This window comes from Rattus rattus, chromosome 4 (assembly GCF_011064425.1).
Source record: "Rattus rattus isolate New Zealand chromosome 4, Rrattus_CSIRO_v1, whole genome shotgun sequence".
NCBI lineage: Eukaryota > Metazoa > Chordata > Mammalia > Rodentia > Muridae > Rattus > Rattus rattus.
In genome coordinates, this window is record NC_046157.1 from 36,999,249 (window position 1) to 37,023,480 (window position 24,232).

General features: G+C 37.9%; 1 pseudogene; it reads left to right on the plus strand.

Annotated features, from left to right (window-relative positions):
- Positions 1-984: 984 nt before the first annotated feature.
- Positions 985-23,923, plus strand: LOC116898313 (annotated as a pseudogene).
- Positions 23,924-24,232: the final 309 nt, after the last annotated feature.

Genomic DNA, 24,232 nt, shown 5'->3' on the forward strand with positions numbered 1-24,232 from the left:
TATTTTGAAAAGATAAGCGTGTATTTGAAGGGGAAATGTGATTTTTTAAGTCATATTTCACTGTACATCTGTATGAACTACTTTAGATTAAAGCCAACTCGGAGCTGCCTGTCCAATGAAGATGAAATTGAAAGAAGTGAGTAGCACTAAATGGTAAAGTAGCAGAAAGAATCTGGAGCAAATGCAACATACATCAAAATAACTTTAATGAGTCAGGTTGAGACCTGACATTTTAGTGAAAATTTAAATTACCTACCTCAAAGTGTGATGACTGGAATGGTTCTGTGAGAGCAGGACCCAAAAAGGAAAAAACTAAGTGTTCAGATAGAAATATGATCATGCCTTCACTCAAAGCACCTTCACGTGATTTTGAAGGCAGTGCTCCAGTTGACATGGAAACGTGTATGACCTTCTTCCTATGGAAATGGGAAACACTGTCTTTTTATCCCTAATAAAAAACTGAGAACCACCAAAATGAGGCCCCAGACACCTAATTCAATGAACCAATGAGCTTCATGGGGTTACTTGTAGGAATATGGCTAAGGGGTCAAATAAAGGACTAGAAATAACTCAGGGAGTTATATCATAAAAAGCCCATCCCTACATTGTGACAACACAAGAAAGCAGGAGACCTGGGGTGCACTGTACAGTCAGCATGCGTCTTAACTGGTTTCAGATTGTCCTTGCCAGAAAACTCCTCTCATCTCTACTTCTTCCAGGCATCTTGACTGGTCTTGGTTTCCTTCTGGGATCTTAGGTGATCCGAACATAACCAAGGCAGTCCTAATAGTGTAGATACACTTGGGAAAAGAGGATCCTAGTGAATCTCCATAGTTTCAGAGACTGAACTTAATGAGATTCCCTGCAGGATGGAATGTTTTATGTTCTTGAGAGCATCCTGAATTTTCAGGAGGAATATGATGTGGAGGATGGTGGTGGTGGAAGTAATGTTTTACAGTGGTTGCAGAGAGGAAAAAGCTAGACATGGGTGAATACAAAAAGTCCCAAGAATGGAAAGGAGTCAGAAGATTACAACAGATTGCTAGGGTAAGTTAGAGGCCAAGCAGAGCAATTCAGGAGAAGCTGAGAGAAGCAGATTGAATCAACTAGCTTGGAGAGGAGTTTGAGCCACAACCGCTGAGTTGAGACAGCCAGCCAGAGTTCAGAAAGAACTAGAAAGGATGAGTAAGTCAGCAGTCAGCTTCTGAGATGACAATGATAACAGATGAATAAAAGTTACATTTGCAGTCCTAAGTACTTATCCCTTTCTTTAAGCATTCTTATGTAGATATTTTATATAATCTATGTAACTTTTGTAACTGTAAGATTTTCCTTCTGTTTACAATACAGGCAATTACTGCAATCGAGTTTACTTATATATTTTACATTAGTCAATATTTTTGTTTTGGAGTTTTCAGCAGATAAATAATAATAGAGTTACTGGATAAAACACATATGTGATACAATTTTGATATTGGCTTATTGCTTTCTTAAAGGTTGCTGATTTTTTTTTTCGCTTTTGATTATTTAGAGAAAATACCTAGGTTACTGAGTACCTCATTTAACCCCTTGCATCGTATAGTCCTTGCTTCACTGGAATGAAACACCCTCATATAGTTTAGATATATATGGTAAAGTATTGGATACATTTATGACTGCTAAGTAGTGTGTGTTGTTTGTTCGAGTGTGTGTGTGTGTGTGTGTGTAATTTTTCTGTCAGCATTTCATGGAAGACTGAGCTGTAATATTGAATTATTTTGGTATCATTTTGATGGCAAGGTGGAAAAAAATACAGAACCTCTAAACACATTTCAAACTTTTTTTCTACACTCAGAATTGTATAATATATTGTACACAATAAATCACAAATAATATAAACTTGATTTGGTGGTACTTAATCTAGTATTATAGTAATTCTAATGTCTGACTGAAATCAACAGGTTAGTTATTCTACTGTAGTAATCAGAATGGCTGGGCAATTTTATTGTATTTAATTACTTCAGTGTTCTCAAAGAATTAACACAAGTGAGCAAAGTGACTTAAAATCCACGTGGAGAATGAAAGTTCTGAGTAAGGGTGTTTTGATAAAGAATTTGATAATCAAGTAGGTATTTTAAGGCGATCTTGCCAAGTGATTGCTTTCAGTTACTTTAATAACCATAAATAATTGAATCTGGTCTCACAGACAACATATTTTGTGTGAGTTTCCTTTATGAATACCATTGGCCATAATGATGAATAGCCGTAATGTTCTTCTGTCTCCAGGCCTAAGTACCTCTGTAGAACTCTGCCTGTTTAGTTATTATATATCGCCCTGCCTCTTTGCTCTGAAGCACTTTGTGGATGGACCACACTCAATCAAATGAAGGCTAGACAAAGCAGCTCTGTCGAATAAGCTGATTCTGGAATTTCCCTCTAGGGCACAGCCTTCAAACACAACCTGAAACAACATTCTGCTATTTAATTCATCAGCAGAAAAGTAGTTACGCTGAGATGACAGAAAGGTAGAGGTGCCTAAGTTAACACTGCTAGGCTGTGCTGTTTCTAGTGAACAGTTTGGGATGCGCAAATGTTTCTCGACTGAGGAAACAAAGGGCCAGTGTTACAAATAATGATGATGTTTAGATCTGACACTAAACCAATCGTTTGTGAAAACAAGGGGAGCAATATAGGAAGCTAGACCTCAGCTCTAATCACTTCCACAATATTTTAACAATTCTGGAAGCTTCTCAGGATACCTAAGGTAATTTGTTAGGCATGCCCTCTGTTCCCAAGTGATTGACGCTCAATTTAGTTACACAGAGAAGGTGGTTTAATAATTAGTACCAACTGCATCAGTACTTTACTTCAAACACATTTTCCTTATTTTTCCGACTATACTATCATTAAGCTTTATACCTTACAATCAAGTTGTTCGTTTTGTTTCCACTTTAGCAGTATGAAACACACAAAGAGACACAACCTGTCTTCTATATTTCAAGCAATGGATTTTTTAATCATTTAAGGTACTATCAGTACCTGGGGATAGAAAGGGCCCTGCTGTTTAATGGGTAACATTTCTTCCCCCTGCCTTTCTATTTTGTTATAAATAAGAGTTTTCAGAGATGGTATTCTTTATCCTAGACTTTCATGCTCGAACAAAGTAGAAGCCAGAGAAAATAGAGTTGGCAACTTGATAAAGATTATTGTACTGTTGCCACAAATACAATTACTATATACACAGATAAATACCTGTGTCATGTAGGTTGTTTGTATGGAAAGGAAATCATTGATAAAATGGTAGAATTTAAAAATCTGGAATTTTTCCAAGTATAATAGAAACTTCTTGACTCCAAGCCTTTTCATTTATCCAAATATGAGATCACTCTCTGATTGTGGTTCTGATTGTTTTGCTGCTTATTCCTTTTCCAATTCAAGAATGACTATAAATTAAGGGATTCCAAGTAAATCCTGTTAACATTGTTGGTCTCAAGGCAGGAGTTTGAAATCTATTAAAAATAGTTACTCTGGGTAATTTTAATGTGAATCTTACCTTGTGTTCATTGCTAAATGTTGTCTCCTATACATTCTCTATCTGACTCAGATAATTAGTTGATATCATTAATAACATACTAAAACTGCATCTCACCTATGGCACAAGGCACCACTCCAGGTGTCTTATTCCATGGACCTGCATTTTGATTCTATCCATCTTTTGTTTCTACCGTTTGCCTCTCATCAGTTGTTTGAGAATAAGCAAGCTATGACATATGATGCAATCTCGAAATTTGATAATTAGATCACACAGAAACACATTTTAAGCTCAAGAGAATCCAAAATCCCATTAGGAAACTTTATTTCGTCTGACTAATGATGTATAAGAACAGCGAGAGTCATGGGCGACGGCTCCTCTTGGATGAAATCAATTATTGTCTCTTGCATTCTTACCCAGTGGGAACAGGATGGATAGCAGCAAAATTCCTGTTGGCATAACACCTTAAAACTCTCCTCCCGGTTTGGCTAACATTTAAAAATGCTTCCCATTTGAGAGGGATCTGCTGTTTACATGTTTCTTCTCATTTCCTTTAATAGGTCACAAAAACAAAGGAAACTATGCTGGGTAAATATGAGTCTTTTGTACACTCTGATTTGATTGATTAATTGTAAAACAAATACCTTCACTGATTTTGTTTTACAATATAATATGATGATTGGTATTAGCTTAAAATTGTGCTTCTTTGAAATAGTTGAATTTTATGAATGGTTGACAAAGAAAAAGAGATTATGCATTAGTGCTTCTGATTCTTTGTTGCTTCAGGAGACAAAATGTCCCTTTTCTGTAGATTAGACTGTACTCAGAAGTAATAATTTTCTTAGGTTGGAAGATCATGAATAATGCAATGATAATTTTGTCATAAGAAATCCTGAAACAATATGGGGAGGATCATTCAAGGTTTTGTTGCTTTGCATAACCACTGGATGAATGTCCAGTTCAAGCCAGCTATCAAGCAATCAATGAAGCTATCAAACATAACCCTGAACCCAAATATCTGTCAGTTCAGAAAATCTCCATTCTCTAAGTCGATGGTAGTTTTAGCTTTTACATCTTTATTCAAATGAAGGAAGAGATTTCTTATTGTACAAAGGATTTCTGCAGAGTAAGTAAATGGGGAACTACTTTGCTGAATAAAGCCATGCAAGTTCAGTCACCACAAATGTGGATTCTCTGGGAAAACAGTTCAAAACATCTATGGATTAGAACGGTACGTGTTTATATACTATGTTAAGAATGCTACAGTAGAATGTTTTATAGACTTGGAGGTTTCTAAACAACAGGATTTTTTGTCTCATGGTTATAGGGACTGAGCAGTTCAAGTTCAAGTTGGTATCAAGATTTAAGTGTGGTCTCTTTTCTAATTCAAAGCCATGTTTCTGCTGAGTGCTCATACATAGGAAGAAGTAAGGGAGCTCGCTCTGTTTTTCTTTCTGTCCCATTTATCTATCCACTTACTTATCTAGTTTTCTACTCTATCTCTCTACTTCTTTATCTATCTATCTATCTATCTATCTATCTATCTATCTATCTATCTATCTATCTATCATCTATCTATCTGTCTGTCTGTCTGTCTGTCTGTCTATCTATCTACCTACATCTATCTATCATCTATCTATCTATCTATCTATCTATCTATCTATCTATCTATCTATCTATCTATCTATCTACCTACCTACATCTATCTATCTATCATCTATCTATCTATCTATTTCTATCGACTATTTTCCTGTAATCAGACTGTTGGCATGTATATTCTGGGAAAGAATCATGCTACAGAATCTCTTGGAGAACTAATCTTTTATGGATTCACATGTTTTGGAGAAACTGTATACCCCTATTCCCTTTGTGAATTTTTAATATGCATCAATACATTGAAGAAGGAGGTCCTTATTTCTTCATGTCAAAGATGATTAAGGAACAGATAGTGAACAAAAATGAGTAAAGTTGTTGATATATATTTAAACATTTTCATTACATTGTATATTTTACAACACACAGAGCACTGATGTAGCAGCTCACATATTAGCTTTTACATGAACACATTTAAATCTATTAGAGGCATGTTCTCAGAGTTTTTATTGATAAAGTGTGTGAAGAGGAAAAAAATTGACTTTTCATTAAAGGATCTGAGAAGTTTTCCAGTAAGGCATTACTTTGAACTTGTTACAGCATGGGTGACTCTCTGTGTATGTATGTATCATCAATTATGATCCAATAAAACACTTTGTGAAATACTGTTTCAGAAGCCAGAGACTTATTTTCCAGACAATCTGCTTTCATTTACTGGATGTGCTACAGGGGGATGGTAATGACCTAAAATTTAGATCATGATTTGAAAATGTAGTTATTCCTGGAAAGTTTTGATCAAAAATTATAGATCTAAAGCAAATTATCAAGAAGGGACCTGTGACTTCTTTTCTTTTCTTTTTTGTAATATTTATTTATTTATTTATTTATTTATTTATTTATTTATTTATTTTTACACTCCAGATTTTATTCCCCTCCTGCCTTCCTGGTTCACACTCCCCCCACAGTTCCACATCCCATACCGCTGCCCTCTCCCCCCAGTCTTCACAAGGATGTCCCCACCTCACCTACCCCTCCCACCACACCAGACCTCTAAACTTCCTGGGGCCTCTAGTCTCTTGAGCGTTAGGTGCAACTTCTCTGAATGAACCCAGAACCAAGGGTCCTCTGCTGTACATGTGTTGGAGGCCTCATCTGAACTGGTGTATGCTACCTGATTGGTAATCCAGTGTCTGAGAGATCTTGGGGGTCCAGGTTAATTAAGACTGCTGGTCCTTAATTTTCAAATTAAGAAAATAGGCAGTTTTTCATTGATGGATGCTCATCTGTTGGAACATAGAAAATCCCTGGGATATAAATGGGTGATGGCCTAGGTGGCAGCAAGATATCAGCTTTCACTTGCCAGTTCCATAGGCTTAGTTCCCACAGAGAGACATTTAAGAAAGATATGGAACCAAAAGTCACTGAGAGCTGCTTCAAAATGATCTTTGAAAATCTGCATCCTTTTCAAAAAACATGGAACATGCTTTTCTTTTGACTCTGCGAACACTGTTAAGTCAGTCCAAAAGGAGCACTACTTCTGCTACAGTCGAGATACAGATCTCTGATAAGATCAACTCCAAATTAAATGTCCATATAGTTCTATTTTGGTAGTATTTTTCACATTTGATAAATCATATGTGTGTGTGTGTGTGTGTGTGTGTGTGTGTGTGTGTGTGTGTGTGATCTCGGATCTCTAACAAGCATTTCAAAATTCAGAAAACTAAATGAACCTGTAGCTTGTTTTAGGCATGCTGACCTGTTTTCTCAACAACAACAAAAATCTAGCATTGAATAAAGAAAGAAAGAAAAAGAGAAAGAAAAAGAGAAAGAAAGAAAGAACTTATTAGTGAAGGATATACTGCATATATGCAGGCAATTTTCAAAGAATAAATAAAATTATCACAGGAACTCTTGTTCTAATCTTCTGCTCATCTTTTACTTGCTGCTTATGAACTGCTACTATTGGTCTAAATAGTACATGTAGGCAAATCTTTTTATCCGTTCCAACTCACATAGTCAAGCATGGGCTAAGTCACCCAAACTTCTTGCCAGCAATAGGCTCTTGACTGTGTCTTGCCATTGTTGCTCCTCTACAATATAGTGACACTTTGAGTAACTTAAAACACACACACACACACACACACACACACACACACACACACACACACACCACACACCTATTATGAAGGAGCGCCACTCATAAAATATGTAGCATGACATATAAGCTATGCCTATGTTTCCAAACTCATCCCGTATTATTTTTCCCAGAATGTTTCAGACACACTTACTTTCTTCCTATTCTTAAAAGCTATTTTATGGAGGATGCTCCCTTAGAGAACTGCCTCACAGTTAAAATGCTATGTAAAATATAGAATGCAATAAACGTTAAATATATTATTCACTATTCCTTCTTTTAGATAACTTTTGTTTCCAGTACCAGCACATTAAACTCCTACAACGCTATTATTTGAGAATTATGCTATCTTCCTATTTGGAAAATACCACAAATTTCTATGACACACACACTTTAGTATTTAATAGACTATTTTTAAGTTGTTTATCTCATTCCCTTTGGAGAAACACTTGTTACTTTAATGCTGTGGTTTTGTTGTTTCCGTTAGACTATTAGTGTAATTGATTAGCAGAATCATGGCTGTGGAAAACCATATAGCTTAATGGAACTTGAGAAGACCAGGAATTAAAAAGTGTCCTGACTTTACACTTCCATTATTTTCAGTCTTGTACACTTTTTCCTTTGGGAAATAGTGTAGGTGCAATGTTTGTATTGGGGATGTGAAACTGTGAAACTGGTAATGTGTACATTTATGTTTTAGGTAAAACAAAGATACAGTGTCAGAGTTAGATTCAAATGTCAACCTGATACATCTGTTCAGAAAGAACCCCAGCTAAAAAATTGCTTTCATAGTGGACTCTTGGGAACCAGAGTGGCACGTCTTTCTGCGACCTCCGCAATTTCACAGAGATGATGAGAGCCTTGGGATATCCATGCCTTATTTCTATGGAGAATTTCCACCCAACTTTGGGCTTGTCTCTGAAGTGCTTCTGTGACTTGTGAAAAGGTATGAGGCGCAGACCGACATCCCTTCTGACACAGACTGAACAAGACTGAGTTTTCTTCCTTAAGGCAATTACCCAGTTCATGGCCACAAAGGCTCATATAAAACTCAATACCAAGAAATGCTATCAAGCAGACTGGTATGCGGTGAAAGAGCTGCTGCTGATCACATCCGTTCTGTATAATGCTATGAAGACCAAAGGGATGGAGAGCTCCAACATCGGAGAGGAAGACATCAGCAAATTCAAGTTTGAGCTTGGCTCCAAGATTGCAGATTTGAAAGCAGCCAGACAACTTGCTTCTGAATTCACTGCCAAGGGAGCTTTTTGTATGAGTTGCTGGGCAAAGAGGTTGAGCTGAGGGAACTGAGAACAGAAGTCATTGCTACATCTCTAGGAATAAACGAGACTGAAAAGGTGATGAGAATTGCATTAAAATGTATTTTGGCAAACGTTAAAAGACTAAAGACCTGCTCAATAATGTGGCCTCTGATGAAGCGAACTTACAAGCCAAAACTGAAAAGAGAAAATTAGAACTGGAAAAAATTGGAAGCTATTGCAGACCCTGCAGAGAGTCAGGACAGCCTTTATGGATGAGTATGAGAAGGTTGAGGAAGAGCTGAAAAAGCAATATGAAATCTATCTAGAGAAGTTTCAGAACCTGGCTTACCTGGAACAGCAGCTTGAGGACCATCACAGGATGGAGCAGGACAGGTTTGAGGAAGCTGAGTATACTCTCCGTCTGATGCAGAATAAGCTAAAGGAAGAGGAGAAGCGACTGCTCAAGAGTGGAAGCAGTGACGACTCGGACATAGACATCCAAGAGGATCATGAATGAGACAGCGAGCTGGAGGACAGACGGCCGTTTAAGCCTCAGAGAGCAGTAGAGGTGTTCATGCAAGGAAGGCCCGGCAAAAGCATCGTGGGCACAATGCAAGGTGGAGACTCCGGTGAGGATGAAGACTCAGAGGACAGTGAAGTTGACATGGGAAGGAGGAGGAAGAGGAAGGGAGGAGGAGGAGAAGGAAGAGGAGGGGGAGGGGAAGGAGAAGGAGGAGGGGGAGGAGGAGTGGGAGGGGGAGAAGAGAAGGAAGAAAAAGGAATGAACCAAAAGAAAAGGGAGAAGGAAGAGGAGGAGGAGGAGGAGGAGGAGGAGGAGGAGGGGGAGGAGGAGGGGGGGAGGAGGAGGAGGAGGAGGAGAAGGAGGAGGAGGTGGAGGTGGAGGAGGAGGAGAAGGAGGTGGAGGGGAGAGGAAGAGGAGAAGGGAGGAGGAGGAGAAGGAGGAGGAGAAGGAGAAGGGAGGAGGAGGAGAAGGAGGAGGAGAAAGGAGGAGGAGGAGAAAGGAGGAGGAGGAGAAGGAGGAGAAGGAGGGGAGGAGGAAGAGGAGGGGGGAGGAGAAGGAGGAGAAGGAGGGGAGGAGGAAGAGGGGGGAGGAGAAGGAGGAGGAGGGGAGGAGAAGGGGGAAGGAAAAGGAGGAAGGGGAGGGAGGAAGGAGATGGGGGAATGAGAAGGAGGGAGGAAAAGGAGGAAGGAGAAGGAGGAAGGAGAAGGAGAAAAGGAGGAGGAGGAGGAGGAGAAGGAGGAGGAGAAAGGAGGAGGAAGAGGAAAGGAAGGAGGAGGAGGAAGAGGAGGAGGAGAAAGGAGGAGGAGGAGGAGAGGGAGGAGGAGGAGGAGGAGGAAGGAGGAAGAGGAGAAGGAGGAGGAGGAGGAGGAGGAGGAGAAGAAGAAGAAGAGGAGAAGAAGAAGAAGAAGAAGAAGAAGAAGAAGAAGAAGAAGAAGAAGAAGAAGAAGAAGAAGAAGAAGAAGAAGAAGAAGAAGAAGAAGAAGAAGAAGAAGAAGAAACAAACAAAAAACAAATTGCCTTCATTCCACTGGAGAATTGCAATCTCTCAGGAATATTTTTTGATTCTTCAATGTTGTAGTAGTGCTCAGTCAACTGTGGCTGGCACATCCCTAGGCAGGTGGATCAAGCTGTATTACAAAGGGAGCTGACTCAACCAGAGGAGGCAAGCCAGTAAACATCATTCTTTTCTGTTCTCTACTCGAGTTCCTACCTCTGGGTTTCTTCTTTGGTTACCATTGATGGTAGATTGTAAGTTCATGATGAGCTAAATAATCTTGAACCCCAAGTTGCCATAGTTTTTCCTCCCCACACCAACAGAAGCTGACTAGGACAGACAGTGAATATGAACAAGCCAACGCTTCAGAATTCTCACAGTTTTAACAAATCCTTTCCATTTATGAGAATCTATTGTGAAAATATTTTTTGAGTTTGTGAGAATGTGAAAGAGATATGTGCATGCAGCCCTGAGGTTTAAATATTCCCACAAGGTGGAGGAGAGACATGATTTCTGAGAGTTGTACTTTGACCTCATGAGATACTTTGGTCTCTATGACATATTTGTATCTACGGGGGAGGGGGTTAGGGCAGGAGAGAGAGGGAGGAAGGAAAAAGAAAAAGGAGGAAGAAGAAGAAAGGAACAAAGGAATGAAAGAATGAAGGAACAAAGAAAGAATTATTTCTGATATATAAATTAGATTGTCCTTTGAAGAACCATTCAGATATGACAAAAAAGATCATCAAAGTTTTGCACTGACTTACTGTTTCTTAGGAACACCAAAAGACTAATGAACTTTAAAGCATGGATAGAACGGAAAAGCGAATTTTAGAACATGAAACATTTCTGAAGTTGGTGGAACCTGTTAAACCTGCCAGGAATACATGGTGCACAACAGGATTTTTATTTTTCTATTTATTCTATTGGGTTTCTGCTAAGATACATAAGAAATATATTCAAGTTCAAGTGCCATTCCCCTTGTAGAACATTTCAAAATTGCTTACCTCTCAAATTACATGACTATAGTGTTCTTGTTGTTTTAACTGCTTAATTCCAAAATTGACAAATTTAAGGATTTCAAATCTATCAGTACATTGATTATGTTTTCATATCAAGCTATCCAGCTAAAATATGAATGAAAGGATTGATGTAGAAACTTTAGTGAAAGAATTTAAAAGGGCATACAATAATTTACTATCTTCTTGAATAATAATGTTGAGAGAATTAAGAATCTATAAAAGAGTTTATATTTGAATTCCCTTAACTTGAACATAAAAAAGCTAACAAAAGAAATCTAGGAGAGACATCTGTTGTAATATTGTACATCTTTAAAGAAGTGGGTAGGGTAGTGATAGTGAAATATATGGAAGATTATACAGTGTGAAAAAAGGTAAAAAGACAGTGCCTTGTGATCACATCTTCATATGATTTATTTATTATTGTTTATTATTACCCATAAGGAAAATAATACTTAACTATAACTACATAGTTACTTATGTTATAAAAATATTCTAGACCCAATTAATAGTAGATAGTATTTTTATTTTACTTTCTCTGATTTAGGTATTATTTAATCCTTTTTCAAGAATTTGAAAATCAGAGCAAAGATATTTAGATCAATCACATTATCTAATGAGCAAACATTTGTTTACCCAGATTCCTTATACCATGGCAGGTCTTGATATTAGAATGATCAATGGTAGAAGTAGACTAATTCTTGGCACTCCCTCACACTTTCACTTACTTAATTTTGAATACAGAGTAGGATCGTATTACTCACTTTAAGTTACAATATTAGCTGAGTATTACTGGGGATGCCTTCAGTCCAAGCCCCCGAGGAGGCAAAGGCAGAATGGCACTCAAAATTGGGGCCATGCTGTTCTTCATAGTTCATTCCAGGGAAACTTGATGAGATATTGTTAAAGGACAGCAAGAAGCAGTAAATATATGCTACTAAAATTAATAACAAAATAAAATAAAAATAAGAACCTGCAAAGTGTCAAAATACTCAATATTAATAAATACTGTAACAATTTAATACTTTTCATCATGTTTGACTACATAATAATCACATCTGAAAGTATTTATTTCATGCTTTTTCTAGTCTCATTTCTGATACATCCTTAATATATAATTGAAAATTTTGTTACATGAGGCAGTGTTTCGAAAACAATTTTGCTGACACTTAGGCAAGATTACTACTCTGAATTAGATATTTTATACTTAGTGAAGTAGTTTTACATATGTATAGATGGGGAGGGATTTTAGTTCACTAATATGGCTGCTTTGGTAAGGGATCATGTCCAAAGATCTAGGTCTGTGAGATCCTGCCAGAATGCAAACAGACCACAGACCTTGGACTAAAATACATACACATATTTAGTATACATCTTTAATTACAAATAATGAAGGCAAAGTTAGACTGTAAAAGGAAGCACCCATTTGAAAGTGATAAATAAGAGAAATACTTGACAGAATGAATCAGAGATAGGATACCCCCAACTCTCATGAGAACAGACAAGAAATACAGGTTAACTAAGGGCAGTACAGGGAGAGAGATTCAGTCAGTTCAGCTGAGTGGGAATGACTTTAGTACGGTTGAGTGTAGCTTAGTGGAGTTGAGTTCGTTCATAATTTCACTCAGAGGGAGTTGAAGTCAGCGAATAAGAAGGAGTCAGATGATTAGAACAAATTGGAATAGTTAATTTGAGGCCAAGCAGAGTAATTCAGTGAGAAGCTGATAAAAACTTGATTGAATCAGTCAGCTTGAAGAGGAGTTAGTGCCAGAATAATTGAGTTGAACCAGCCAGCCAGAGGTCAGAAAGTGTTAGAAAGGGTGAGATTGTTCAGCAGGAAGTCTTAGAAGCTGAAGTATTCTAGGTCTAGGTTAACAGACACAGTTTGAAAGATTGTACAGGAACTAAAAGCATCCAGGCCTAGGCCTAGGGTTAGCTAGAACAGAGGTAGAAATGTTAGTGGCTCACCCCAAGCTACATATTCATAAAACTTGGGTATTGCTATCATCTCATCCCATCCACTGAGAAAATAAAAATAATATATATATTACAACTAGCCAATATCCACTTATAAGTGAGTATATGCCATGTATATCCTTTTGAGTCGGGTTTACCTTCCTCCGGATAATATTTTCTAGTTCTATCCATCTGACGGCAAAATTACTGATGTCCTTGGTTTTCTTTTTATATATAAATTTTTTATTAGATGTATTTCTTTACTTACAGTTCAAATGTTATTCCCCTTCCCAGTTTCCTGTCCATAAGCCCCCATTCCCTTCCCCTCCCCAATATGGGTATTCCCCCATATATCCTGCTTATTGTCTCTCATATTGCCCTGCACTGGAGGTCCAACCTTGGCAGGACCAAGGACTTCCCCTTCGACTGGTGCCCAACAAGGCTCTTCTCTGCTACATATGCAGTTGGAGCCCAGGGTCAGTCCATGTATAGTCTTTTGGTAGTGGTTTAGTCCCTGGAAGCTCTGTTTGTTTGGCATCGTTGTGTTTGAATAGTATTCCATGGTGTTAAACCACATTGTCTGTATTTATTCTTTGGTTGTAGGGCATCTGGGTTGTTTCCAGCTTCTGGCTATTACAAATATGGCTGTTATGAATGTAGTGGAACATGTGTCCTTGTGGCATGTTGAAGCATCTTTTGGGTATATGCCCAGGAGTTATATAGAAAATTTTCTCCTGTTTCAATGCATTCGAGGCTATTTCCCACTTTTTCTTCTATGAGATTCAGTGTATCTGGTTTTATGTTGAGGTTCTTGATCCACTTGGACTTGAGTTTTGCACAACATGGTAAATGTGGATTAATTTGCCTTCTACGAGCACACTGCCATTTGTTGAAATGCTTCCTCTTTTCTACTTTATGTTTTGGCTTCTTTGTCAAAGATCAAGTGTCAATAGGTGTGTGGGTTTATTTCTGGGTCTTCAATTCTATTCCATTGATCGACCTGCCTGTCTCTGTACCAATACCTTGCAGTTTTATCACTATTTCTCTGTAGTGCAGTTTGAGATCTGGGTTGGCGATTTCCTCAGAAGTTTTTTTATTGTTGAGATTTTTTGCCATATGAATTTGAGAATTGCTGTTTCCATGTCTGTGAAGAATTGTGTGGGGAGGTGGTCAGGAAAAGTGGGATAGGATCAGGTATGTGAGGAGACAGGAATGAAGTTCAGAGGGCCAGGTAATCAATGGAAATACGCAACTTCAGGACTAGGGGATAGGGTGAACCTCTAAAATGTCCCAGAGACCTGGGATGTGAGATGCTCCCAGTACTCAGTGGGGATGACCAAAATGCCCAATAGTGTGGTGACGGAACCTGAAGGGACTACCTCTAGTAGATAGACAGAGGTCATAGTGGAAGGATGGGGTCACCAAATTACCCTCAAAATGTTTGAGCCAGAAATTTTCCTATCTAAATGAAATGCTGGGACAAAAATGGAACAGAAGTTGAAGAAAAGGCCATCCAGTGACTAGTCCAACTTGGATCCATCCCATGGGTGGATCAAACTCTGACACTATTATTGATGCCACGTTGTGCTTGCAGACAGGAGTCTAGCATGGCTGTTCTCTGAGAGGTTCTATCAACTGCTGACTAGGTAGATGCCAATTTTTACAGCCAGCCATTGGCCTGAAGTCAGGGACTCCTATGGAAGAGTTAGGGGAAACATTAAAGTAGTTTAATGGGATGCCAAACCCATAGGAAAATCAACAGTGACAACTAACCCAGAACCCTGGGAACTCCTAGAGACTAAGCCACCAACCAAAGAGCGTATATGGGCTGGTCCATGGCTCCCAGCACATGAAGCAGGAGGTATGCCTTGTCTGGCCTCATTTGGAGAGAATATGCCTAATCCTATAGACTGGATCCCTAGGGAGAGGGGATGTATGGTATGTGGGGGGTGAAGTGGGGTTAGGTGGGTAAGGGGAGTGGGTGAGTGAGTGAAATGGGTAGAGAAGCACCCTCTCAGAGGCAAAGAGGAGAAGCCACGTGGTGAAGAGCTCTTGGAGTGGGGACCGAGAAGGGGGTCAACATCTGGAATATAAATAAATAAAAAGATTAGGCCAATATATTTCATAAAAGGTAAATGCTCATCATTGTTTTTAAAACCATTCATAAACAAGCCAATGGTTCAAACCTAGGGTAACTTAGACATGAACAAAATTTACCACACTCTGAAAATTAAATGATGATGTTAATTCAATTCCTAGGGTTTGATTAACCTCAACAATTATTTTTAAATTGTTATGATGAAGGAGTCTTTGAAAAAAGTCACTCAGATGGCCACATGAAGTACACTTGAAAATGTTTTTTCTACTCTTTTGTAATCCCTTAATAGACAACCTTCCCATTTGATCCTTTTAAATGAAACAAATTCTGCTGCAAAATGAATACAATGTAGAGAAATCAGTGATCATTAACAGTATGTTTTGATACGTTGGTATGTTTGCTTTATTTTTAAGGTGGTCTTATAATGGAGTCTCCATATATGGAAATCCATATTCAAGTCAATTTTTTCCCCATTGGGTAAGTCATGTTATTAGAAATTAAATATGGGAGATTTAATTTTAGTTGGACACTGGATGATAATTATGATTCTTAAAATGAGACAAGATCCAGGTTTTCTGTAATCAATACCTATTTGTTTTTGTTAACAGAATATTCAATGAGTATAATGTGTGGCAAGGCCCAGTGGAATGTTATTCAAACATTTAACATCTGTGCTGAATAGTTTTATTTTAAATTGACACAAGCTAGAGTCATTTTAGACGAGGGAACTTCAACTGAGAGAACTGCCCCCATAAGACTGAGCTCTAGGCAAGTCTGTAAGGCATTTTCTTAAACAATGATTGGCATAGGAGGACTCAGTCCTTTGTGGGCAGCAGAACTCCTAGAAAGTTGGTTCTGGCTTCTATAAGAAAGCAGGCTAAAAGAGCTATGAGGAGCAAGCAAGTGAGAAGCATGCCTCTGTGACCTCTGCATTAGTTCCTGCCCCCAGCTTCCTAGCCTGTTTGACGTCCTTCCCTGAGTATTTCCAATGAGGAACTATAAGAAAAATAAGCTATTCCCCCTCCAGATGTTTCCCAAATGCTATTTCAACACAGTAGTAAAACAACCCTAAGGACATACCTTACAAAGCTTCCCTGTCTCCTTTTTATAGCCATTTAAATGCCAGATCAGTGTTCAAGCCTTTCCTTGTCTCAAGGATTCATAGTGCATGACACTGGTTTGGCTGTGTGGGTGTGTGCACACATATGCATGTGCACACATGTTCAAATTTCAATGTTGGCTGATTGTGTTGTATGACTAGGTAAGGGTATCTCCCTGTTTCTGTCCAGGTTATTCATATTTTTAATTATAATTATTTTATTTAATTATAATCATTTAATTATAATTATTTATATTTTTAATTTTTAATGGTTCAGAATAAAATGTTCATTATTCCTTCATTTACTGAACAGTTGGACATCTCTGTTTACTTTTGCCTATTTTTTCCTCACACTGTTGTTTTATCCTTTCCCACAATTACTTATTTTTTTTTACCAGATATTTGTACTCATATTGGCATGACAAGCCCTAATTGAAACTTTTCTTTCCCATTCTTTATGTGCTGGATATTTTACCAAAATTGGGGAAAAAAAACAAACCAGTGAAGTAAATTATTGCAGTACTGCTAAAGAGGTTTGTAGTGCAAAAGAAATAGCTGGTTGATATGTTTTCCTTTTCTTGTTCCCTTCTCTTTCCTCTTTGTTTTCCTTGTCTGCCCTTCTCCTCCAGGAAAATGAATTTCATTTTGAATTTCACTTGATATTTGTGCACAAAATTGGAATAAACATAAACTTAATTTCATGTTTCCTATGTATAATTCTATGCCATTGAAACCTTCAAAATGATGGGAATATGTTTGATGTAAACTGGAATGTGTTAACTGTAGAAGCATGGCAGCCATGGGCCAATGTAAAAAATCTCAGCAGTCCTGCTACACAGAGAACCTCATTACTATTGGCATTCTTTTCCATTTTCTTTTAGATCCCTGGATATATACACAGAATGCATAAATGTTCATGTTGGTACCATACTGTGTAAACTAATGTACAACCAATTTTTTAAAATTTTCTGTACTTTTTTTTCTTGTCATTATATGTAAATATCAATATAAATGTGGGCACAATAGCCAATTTTTCAGTTTTAAGTTACTTTATCAAGAAATGCAAGGCACCCCAAAGAACGCTTCCATTCAGCCCCTGGTATAGCCCCTTACAGTTCTCAGCTTTTTGTTTTTCATTGCACAATTTACACAGTGCAGAAGAAATAAAAGGAAAACCGTGAATAAATCTCCATTCTCGTTCCTTTACATTTTTGTAGCTCAGCATTTTATCTTAAATTATTATTGTCCTTATTTGTATTGCAATACCTATTGAGCCACAAAGATAATTAATTATTGAGTAACTGTTTATATAGATTATCCCTTCTGCTATACATAGGAAGCCTGTACACAGAAGATTGGAGACACTGTGCAAATGTTCTCTGGCTTGTCAGGGGCTTAGAGATTTTGTCTTAACAAACCTACAGAAAGCTACATTTGTTTTTTAGAAACCAAACTTTACATTCTAGGTTTTTAATATTTTTCAGGATAACATTATTCAGAATGACTCTCTTGGAGCATCGGTATAGTGAGAAACTGCTGCTCCCTGTCAGCTGCCAACCATGAGGCTAAACACCCGCTACTCTATGGAGTACCATGTTGCCACTGCTTTGTGATAATAAATTACATAAAATTCATAAAATAGGCTGACTCTCAAATGATTTTGTTCAGGTATACTCTACTCTAACATCCAACCACAGGCTAGTGTGTTCTTAGTACAGTTATAACAGGCTAAGCTAAGGTAGGCTGTGTGATAGCTAAGATGTATTCAATGCATTTCCCCTCATGGTATTTTCACTTTACAGTGGATTTTATCCAATTGTGTCATCTTGTAAGGAGACGAAGACTAGGATAAAGGGTGTGAGATTTTACAGGCAAAGTGCAACAAATTATAATTCAGTTTGAGTATCTGTGGAGAGACTAGCTAGAAAGAAATCTATAATGTCATACCTGAACTTTGGATTCAAAGGTTTACAGTGAAGTGAATGTGTAAAAGCAATGGGGAGGACATGAATGATAATAAACAAGAAGGGGTGGATTTGGGGCACAAGAGGGGATGTAGTGAGAGGTGGGAAGAATGCAGGATAAACCCAGAGCAATACTTCCGGAGTGCAATGTGAGTTGTTCTAGTCTCTAAGGCTGACCTTGGACAGCACTGTAGCAAGACTAGCTCTGAGTCTCACAAAAGGAGAGTCATTTAATTCTATGTACTTTCATTAAGAAAAAAATATTATGAAGTTATTATTTTACAATTGGGTAGGAAAATGAACACTTACTTAATCTGCAAAACCATAACAAGTTACAAATTGTGAAATGCTAACATATACAACAACCGTGACAACATGCAGCATAATCACCTAATACATTCTTTAGCTGAAGGCCTGACAGACATCTATAATCATTTTTTCAACATTTTTGGCAGCATATTCTTTGATTGCTTTTTAATATGATAAACAATTTTTGCATATTATCTTCTAAAGGGAATATGATGATAATTAAAGTTTTCCTTTAGCAAGGTTGATCTGCAAGAGTTCCTTAATATTTATGATTTACAGGAATTTATTCTGCTACATGATTTATTAGAGATAACGTCATATAATACTTAAAGGTTATGTCAAATTTGAGATGACCACTTTGAGTTATCTTTCAAATGTGAATAAGGACTTTCAGTATTTCTTTGTGCCAAGCCTGAAGCTAATCACTTCTTCAACTTATGAGCTTCATGAAGGTCCCTAAAATTCATGTCATCAGTGTCCTACTCATAGAATTTTTCTTCTGAGGATAGTGACGCAAGTGTTCATGTTAAATTTGCTAAAAATATTGAAGTCACTTGGATTGGTATATATTCATAATTTAGGTTCACTGGAACATTCTTTTTATTATTATTTTTATAATATTTTTCCATCTTTATTAAATTGGGTATTTCTTATTTGCATTTCAAATGTTATTTCCTTTCCCGGTTTCCATGCCAACATCCCCCTAACTCCTCCGCCTCCTCTTCTATATGGGAGTTCCCTTCCCAATCCTCCCGCCAATGCCGCCCCCCAAGAATCCCGTTCACTTGGGGGGGGTCCAGTCTTGGCAGGACCAAGGGCTTCCTCTTCACTGGAGCATTCTTAAAGTATATTTATTGGTTCTACTTGAATTTTTCCCAGTTGACTTAATGTGCTCTTTGGTGTAATCTAAAAAATTCAGTTGTCATAATTAATTTCTCTGAAATGGAATATTTATATATTTTACTTAATTTGGAAATGATAGCACTACAGAAGGCACAAAGAATTTTATTGAACAATTCAGAGATTTGACAATATTTATACATACACACATCTATATATACATATGTACATATATACACAGATGCATATATAAACATATATACATGTATGTACATACATATACACATATACCTATATGTTCATACACACACATACACACACATACACACACACACACACACACACACGCGCGCGCGCGCGCGCACAAATATCCATGATCCTAGATAATTCCATTTGAGTTTACTCATTCTGATTTCCTAGACTAGGTTGAAGTCAAAAGTACAGGAAGGGCAAATTTGCCTCCTTCGTGGAGGTTACAGTTTTACTTCCTCATGAAATCAGATGTCTAAGCTCTAGGACATACACCTGAACATTTCTTTTCCTCCCTCTTGGAAATAATTCAGATTGAAATAGCACACTTAATCCTCTTGGTTCACTATGAAACTTAGACTGTTTTTTCCTTACCAGCATTGCCAGTTAGCAATCTGGTAGGCAGTAACTGTGTAACTTTTGGCATTCATTCCTAGAATTAATTCTTTCTCTTCTCTCTGTGCATTATTACCCTGCTGGTTTTGGTTATTTGGAGAACTGACAAGTATATGTATGCTGACTAGTACGCACTGTCTTATATCTTTTTATTTCTTAAAAACATCTTCCTGACATAATAATTATGACTGGGTTTGATCAAAAGGTCATTTAGAAGGGATTGTCAGATTAGAAATTCTCTTAATAAACATGATTTATTTGATGAACATGTATTACCTCTTGTTTGAGATATCTATATATATTGCATGGATAGATTAACTATATGAGATTTTAAGTGAATGGGAATTCGTTATATATCTTTTAGTTAATACATAATTATAGTTTTATTACATGGCTGCCTTAAATTTTATTTATTTAAATTTTGTCAGCATTCTGTACAAATAAATATGAAAATTTGAATTTATTTCATATAAATTTGTTGTTACTTTTTAGTGTGGCAGTATTTTTTACATTTCTTATAATTTTTCAACACAAATAAAAGTGTCACATGGTACTGATGCAATTTTTTCCTTCATCCCTTTCACCATAATGCTGAAATCAAGTTAGAGTATTTTTATCTGGTTTTCTATTATAGAAAACAGTAGTCAGCACTTCCTCATTAAATATGTCCGTTATGAGTTTTTTTCTCCATGTCATTTATCAAGTCAAAGAAATTTCCTTCTGTTTTTATATAAGGAGCCATTTTTGACCTTACATTAGCACAAGGATTGCATAAAACAGTGAACTTATGATGACATTTTTTAATCGATGTGAATACTGTCCTTGGTGGGATGACTTTTCCATTCTCATACCGTTTTCTTCTTTTTCCTCCTCTTCCCCTCTGAATTCCAGCTAGACTTCAATATAATTCCATGTCTTTAAAATCAGTCTAGATTCTAGCTATGAGAGAAAATAAGTAAAGGTTTCCTCTCTAATTCTGGCTTATTTCAGTTATCATGATGAGTGTCATTGCCATCCATTTCCTGCAAATGAGAGTTTTGTTCCTTCTCACCATGATTAGGTGCTGAATTGTCAAGTATCTTACATGTTGAATATGATTATCATATAGATTCCTTTCCATGTTTTCTGTCATATATTAGTGGGCTAAATGTTTTCCTCGCACATGTGTGTGACTACCTGGAATCACTGACTACAACTCTACGAACTTACCTAGAAACTTCTTGGTATAACCAAGTTCTATGAGGTCATTTTGGGCTATGGTTGATCTACATCCAAGCACTCCTACCTTCACAACAGCAGACGGTTTGTAACCCAAGGGCACATAAAGGAAAATACCAAATGTAAATGTAGACACAGATGGAGTGATGCTTCTATGAGCTACCAGGGGCCAAGAATTGCCAGAAATTACCAGAACCTAGGAGAGAAACGTGGCAAAGATACTTTCTTAGGACCTCTTACTGCTATTAATAATTTCTTTAATTTAGGCTTGAAGGAAATACCTTCAATATGATTGCTGAAGCTAAGACAGAGGGATCATTGTAGAAGAAAGAATAAAAGGATTGGAAGAGAAACTGGACTTTCATTATTAGGATTGTGTCTCCTACTTCTCCTAGCAGCATGGCAGGTGTGGCTGCTGTCTACACTCAGTGTTCTCACCTACGAACATATGAATGGCTAGTAGACTCACATACTTTGGAAAAGCAAGCCTGAGATGAACATTAGACTTGTACCAGTGAGCTCTGACAGGGAGTTAGCCTTAGGTGACCACCAGTACAGTGAGGGATGGCTCCAGTGGCTCCCAGGACTGGGAGCAAACCTGAGATGAGAAGAACCCCACCTGAAACTAAAGGCCCCAGGAAGGAGTAAACCAAAAGACAGATGAACCTCACACAGGGCTACTCAGGCAGGCCAGGCAAGGAGTAAACTTGAGATGACTACCAGAATAGCATGGGGCTTGGACCAGAAGCCAGCCTGAGATGAGGATGAGTCAGGCACTGTGAAGATCTGAGGGGACAGACTATACCTATGTTGACCTTTGCCAATGCCATAATGCACAATGTGGGCATAGCACTCCTGAGACCACTCCTTAGATGATCTCAGACACTCAGAGACCCCCAGATTCACTAAGTGGAACATGTATGTGGTGAAGAAATGGAACATAAGAGAAAGAGAAGATAAGGTTATAATGAAGAAAGACAGAACTGAAAACTACAGCTTAGTGAGGAATGCTGATTGATATGAGTAGCTGGTGATACCACTTGTGACCACTTCGGGGTCCTGGCCTGTTGACACTGGGGTGACATCTTAGTGTGTGGCCCAGCAGCAGCACCCAGGCAGGTGTTCCTAGTCTGGGATGGAGACCTGTGGATGTCTGAAGGCTATGCAGAATTTGCCCCATGTCTCACCCGAGTATCATGAGAGAATTGTCTTGGGGGCCTGAGAGCAGGAGAGCTGACCGTGCCTCTCACCAGATGTAGCAGGGTAGAACTGGCTTTGGTGGCAGGGGTTACTGGTGAGCTTACCCTGATAGCAGGAGAGCAGGAGAGTCAACAGGCCGACCAACTCAGATACTTCTCAAGTCCAGATGCAAGGCTTTGAATTGGCCCACCCAAACACACACCCAATTAATGAACTACTGGAGTACATGAGGGTGCTGGTTCTAATGATCCAAAACTACAGAATCTCCATGACACAAGGCAACAACACACTATCATATCTGAGAAGAGTTCCAGTGATTTTTCTAGTATTAGTAGAGTAACAAAGCCAGAAATCTTGTGCAAGACCAAATGAGTCATTGCAATGACCATTTGCAAGAAAAGAAGTGTGGACAAAGGGTATATTGTTGGACACACTGTGACACACTTCAGTTTCCAAAATATAATTATTTTTCCTCTGCTGAGGGGGTGATTGCAGGGGTTGAGGAAAGATATGAGGGGATGGGAGGATGAGTGGGTTGGTATCCATGATTCAAAATTCTCAAAGGACCAATAAAAAGTTTTAAAAAGAAGAAAAAATTGTGTTTTTTGGAAATGTAGGATTACCTTTTGCTTTGATCATTTTTTTCTGGCAAATATTATAATAGCTATAGAAAATTAAGACATAATTTGAGCAATATAAGATTTGAAATAAAACAGATGTCTAGCGGACACACAAACAGACTCACTATTATTCTCATATGTCAATTGAGACTATGGATGCTCAGGTGGTCATTATTTATGTCCAAGATAGTTTGTATTCTGAATACTTTTGCATGATTAGTGGAAGAGAGATGGGTAAAAGAGGTCGGGTTTTGGTATAATGAATGTAAAATTCAGAACTTGCCACAAAGTGTACTTTGGAGTAGTTCATGTTTGAGCATTTTCCAATGATGCAAAAAGAAATCTAAGATTTTTATAATGGTGCGTGAAATGAATGTTTATAACTAACATCTGAACTATACATGGACTGACCCTGGGCTCCAACTGCATAGGTAGCAATGAATAGCTTAGTAAGAGCACTAGTGGAAGGGGAAGCCCTTGGTCCTACCAAGACTGAACCCCAGTGAATGTGATTGTTGGGGGGAGGGCAGTAATGGGGGGAGGATGGGGAGGGGAACACCCATAGAGAAGGGGAGGAGGAGGGGTTGGGGATGTTGGCCTGGAAACCGGGAAAAGTAATAACAATTCCAGCTGTAAATAAAAATAACAAGTTAATAAAAGATGGAGGAAAAATTCTTGCTAATATCTCTTTTATTTAATTTATTCATATCTATTGCATTTTTATTCTGCATCACCTGTTACATCCTGGATCTCACTTTCTCCTTTCTACTTTTCCAAGTTCCCAATTTCTTCCATCCACCTCCTCCATTCCTTCCAATATAGATCAAACCTCAGGATATGAAACAGAGCATAACAAACACGGAGCCAAACATGAGAAGATGGAAGAACAAGAGGAAGCATTGGAGACCAAGAGGGTTGAGACACCACAAGAACATGCCTGAATCAACTAAGCGAACCTCATAGGGGATATTGAAAATCAGGGGCTGATGTGGGTGTTAGCCAACATTTCTGCATATGGTTATAGTTATTAGCTTGGTGTTTTTATCACACTTCTAACTGTGGCAATAGGTGGTATTTCTGATTCTTTTGGGGCCCTTTCTTCCAAACTGGATGGCCTCGTCTAGGGGATGTATATCGAAATTTTAACACCATTCAGCCAATTAAAATCATGGACAAGGTGATTTTGAATAAAAAATGTATTTATAGTTGTAAAGCTTCAAATATTCAAGTGGTTGTGTATTTTTAAAGGC